General features: G+C 46.7%; 1 protein-coding gene across 1 annotated transcript in view; it reads right to left on the bottom strand.

The window, feature by feature from the left end:
* The window catches only part of Ubash3b (ubiquitin associated and SH3 domain containing B), a 140,248-nt gene that overhangs the window by 73,480 nt on the left and 62,226 nt on the right, over window positions 1–4,542 (bottom strand). The gene's annotated exons all lie outside the window — the stretch shown is intronic.

Below are 4,542 nucleotides of genomic sequence, written 5' to 3'. Positions count from 1 at the left end.
TTTTTTTTTTTTTTTTTTTTTTTTTTTTTTGGTTTTAAAGCCAATGCTAAGAAAGTTAGAGCTGAACTCATTGTGATTCTGTAAGACAAGCTTGCCTGATTGGGCAGGGGCGTGATTATTCGTTCTACTGGAATTGCTTTGATGGGGCCTCCTTGATGAAAACAACATCTTAAAATACTCATCCAGTAACGAGAAGTTATTTCAAGATGTGAACCAAGGCCGCAGTTGCCGTGGGGTTAGTGTGCAAAGCATGCCTTCTTCTCCAGTCTGCTCAGCTGAGCCGTATGAACTACAAGCTGACATCTGCCCCTACCAGCCTTTCTGGACAGTTGGGTCCGACCCCAGAAGCACACTGGAGCGCATAGGCAACTAGCCAATCTATGAACGGCAATCAGGTTCAAGGGTGAGGTCAGAGCACCACGAGATGCTCTGGAGCCTTGGCCTTGGCCACAACCACCCCCTGGCTCAGACAGAGTGTTTTCCTCTACTCCACCATGCCAAGCCCTTTCCAGGTCCTTCTCTTTTCCTTGCAGCTTGTTGACATGGCCTAAGTTGGTCACCAGTCCATGAAAACTAGACCCTTGAAGGACAACTCACAAGACAGCGATAAAACATTTCAACCAGTCAATTCAGCGGTCCCTTATCCAAAATCCACCTCGAATGTCCCCTCTTTTGAGTTCCTTTATTGAATTCTCCAAGGCAGCCAAACACCACTTATTGTGGGTCTAAACAGTGCTTCTGATGTTCATTATCACACAGTTTTCTTATTATTACTATAATCATTTGATATACACTTGCAGGTACCTATTAAGCAAGGACTTGAGAGCTACTTCCTATTTTTATGGAATGGGTGCAGGAGGATTGTGGGAAGTAAAACTTGTCTGTGGACATCCATTAAGAGACAAAAGGCAGACATATTGAATGGCAGGAGTCACTTATGTGACTCCTGGGTTTGGGCCGAGCCGAGGTGACCACATAAACAGGCAGGCTGGATGGCTGGATTTCATTTCTAGTGGCTTGGCGTTGACATACTTGTTGATATTGCAACTCCCACTGCAAAGTCAATACTCTCATCCAGTCACTTCCAGACATCTTCTCTTGAAGCACGTACTAAACTGGCCACTGGGGAGCTGCAGAATTAATGGAGTTGAAGAAAGCATTTTGCATTCGTGATGACCTGGATTAAAATTTAATTGGCGTTTGAGATGGAATGTGTGGGAAGCTACTGAGGTTAGTCTTCTACAACAAAGGAGAAACATATTCTGTCGAGTATGAAGACACCTATTTGTTTACCCAGATTTACATTCACCCCTTTATCCAGACTCATTTTGCATTTCCTATGTAGCACACAGATGGGGTTTTGAGTCTTTAAGGGGAACCAGGGCTGGGAGGATGGCTCAGTGGGGAAAGAACCTGCTGTGCAAGTATGAGGACCCAAGTTCGGATCCCATGATCCCATGTAAAAAGTCGCAATGCAGCATGGCATGTACCCAAAACCCTAAGCTGAGGGTTTGGAGACAGGTGCAGGAACACCAGAAGGACAATCTACCTAGTCACTGATCTCTGGGTTCAGTGAAAGACTCTGTCTTGAAGAATAATGTGGAAAGCTAAGCATAGTTAAAGGCACATGCCTTTAACCCTGGCACTCAGCAGACAGAGGTAAGCAGATCTCTGAGTTAGAGGCCAGCCTGGTCTAATAGAGAGTACCAGGCCTGCCAGGGATACAAAGAGAAACCCTGTCTCAGAAAAGAGGAGGAGGTGGAGGAAGAGAAATAGGCGGTGGAGAGCAATTGAGAAAGACACTGGACATCCAACTCTGGCCTCCAAGCATGGACATGTGTACCCAAGTGCACATAGGATGAATGACACACATGAGGGGGCATGATCACACAATTAACACTGGAGGGACACATGTCCCTTGACGTTAAATGTGAGCAGTGATGAGCACACTCCATACTGAACTCAGAATTTTAAAACAACTCATTTAATACAACACACGAAGAAAGACCAGAACATTTCACTGAAAGGAGTGTGAACAGGAAGGGCCATTTAGCATAGTTATAGTTTAAAAGATAACTCAGTATTTTGGATCTTACAACTGCTATCTGCGGAGGAGAGTCTAGAACGGAGCCAGTGTGTTGGGACAAGCACAGGGAATTTCAGGAGAAGGAGTTACAGTTACGCAGAATTGTCTCTCACTTAGGACTACTGCAAAGAAAGTGGTTAGCCTGGTAATAAGAGCTCTCAGAGACGAGAAGATGGAATAAGGGAGCATGGCTTCTTCTCCGCCATGTCACGCACAGGTGTGACAGCTGGGCTTTAGAAGTTGATTGACGAGTTGCAGGAAAGGCCATGGGACACATAAGCTTTTCTTCAAGTGACAGGAAGTATAGCTGAGAGCAGAGTCCTGAGTCTTACGCGGGAAACAGAACACCAGGAATGTCTGGAGTAATGTGTATGTTGTATGTGTCTGTGTGAGCGTCTGTGTGTACAATTGCATGACATGGCCAGAAGAGGGCATCCAATCACTTGGTGCTGGAGCCACTGGCTGTTAGGAGCTGCTCCATGTGGGTGCTGGGAACTGAACTCGGTTCCTCTGCAAGCACCGGGTGTGCTCCTAACTACTGTGTCACCTTTCTACCCCAGAGACCCACATTCTTACCGACTAAATGTTTAAAAGTCGAAAGTCAAGCTGACTAACTGGTGAGTTAAACATATCTTACTTTCTTGCCTTGGACACCATATAGTCAGAGTGTGGTCAAAACACTTACACATTTGGGCATTCTGTGCCGGAGCATGCCAGCTTAGGAAGAACAGAAATGTCTGCCTCTATGCACCTGTGACCTGCTCTGCACACTTTCTGCATTCAAGTGTCTGCATATACCAGAAGCAGGTCGAAGCTCTGCCCACACTTTTACAAAAACTGCTCTTTGGTCATCCTAGCAGATAGAAGCATCTGTGTCCAGGAGGCTGGAGATGGGAAAGATGCAAGAAGTTGGTACCTAATATTCAGAGCAGGTATGCCTGTGGCACCAGGAGTGAGAAACAGAGGAACAGAGGCTCCAGGGAAATATGCCTCCTGGGCCTAAGGGCTCTCCACTCAGTATTAAAGGGCAGACTCACAGAAGGACCAACATGGATGCGCTTGTCTAAGGGAAAGAATATGAACAAAAATCCTAAAGGAAACTAACAGAATAAACAAGTGACAGGAACTAACCCTGACAGCTCTCCTCCCTCCTAGAGGACATGAGTGCTTGGAGAATCTTCTACTGGATCATGAGAGGGTAGATTGGAGGGACCCAGACAGAGAGGGACCCAGACAGAGAGGGACCCAGACAGAGAGGGACCCAGACAGAGAGGGACCCAGACTTGGCAACGCAAGCATTTGCATCGTGGTGGGCTGGAGAGCTATTCTGTGCTGTCCAGAGATGTGAGGTGTGGCAATATGTTGTGTGCCAGTGGGGCAAGAAGGGCTGACTTAGGATGGGGCCTCCCTGGGAGAATCTGGGGCTGCTGACCTAAAGCCGAGAGGAACCAGCGCTCTGGATACAAAATACAGAGAATGACAAAGGGTTCATGTGGCTTCCATGGACTCATCGGGGACGAAATAAGGGAGAACTGGGTGCCACAACACAGACTTTGAACAAACGCACTCCCATGCGGCACCCAGACCGCTCACACGTCCTCCTCCCTCTCAGATCTGCTGCTGGGTTCACACCTCCACCCTGTCCCAAACGGTTTCTGAGCTCCCTGCCCTATTTTTAAGCCTTTTTAGACTTTTCAAGCCCGTTCAAAAACGGAGTGTATTTGATAGTAAACATCATTGTGCTCATTCTTGCTTCAATAATTGCAAGATGTTGCTGAATTATTCATATAGCCAACTTGTCTTTCCTGTAACATTTTAAGTGAATCCTAGCCAACATGCTATCTTACTCCAAAACACATAGTGGGCTTTTGTTTGTTTATTTTTGAAATTGCATTGTGTGTGTGTGTGTGTGTGTGTGTGTATCACATGTAGAGGTCGTAGAGCAGCTTGTTGGAATCTTCTTTCCTACCATGTGGGTTCTGGGGAACTGAAATCTGGTCAGGTAGCAGCAGACACCTATACTGATGGAACTGTCTTCGTGGCTGCTCTCTAGAGACATTTAAGCCCACATACACATCAGCATATCTGGCTGCTAAGCCTATTTCTGTCCTTCCCTTCCAGTATCATATCTAACACCATTTCTCGGCATCACTGAGTCCACATTTATTTTCCCCTGATCATCTAAAACTTCTCTTGACAATGGGGATGTTCTATCGGGAACTCACCAAGGCCAGCTGGCCTGGGTCTGAAAAAGCCTGGGATAAAACCGGACTCGCTGAACACAGCAGACAATGAGGACTACTGAGAACTCAAGAACAATGGCAATGGGTTTTTGATCCTACTGCACCTACTGCACGTACTGGCTTTGTGGGAGCCTAGGCAGTTTGGATGCTCACCTTACTAGACCTGGATGGAGCTGGGTGGTCCTTGGACTTCCCACAGGGCAGGGAACCCTG

The sequence above is a fragment of the Alexandromys fortis genome, unplaced genomic scaffold (assembly GCF_014885135.2).
Source record: "Alexandromys fortis isolate MF-2015 unplaced genomic scaffold, M_Fortis_MF-2015_v1.1 scaffold_231, whole genome shotgun sequence".
In the NCBI taxonomy this organism is placed as follows: Eukaryota; Metazoa; Chordata; class Mammalia; order Rodentia; family Cricetidae; genus Alexandromys; species Alexandromys fortis.
This window is presented reverse-complemented; position numbering and strand designations above follow the sequence as displayed.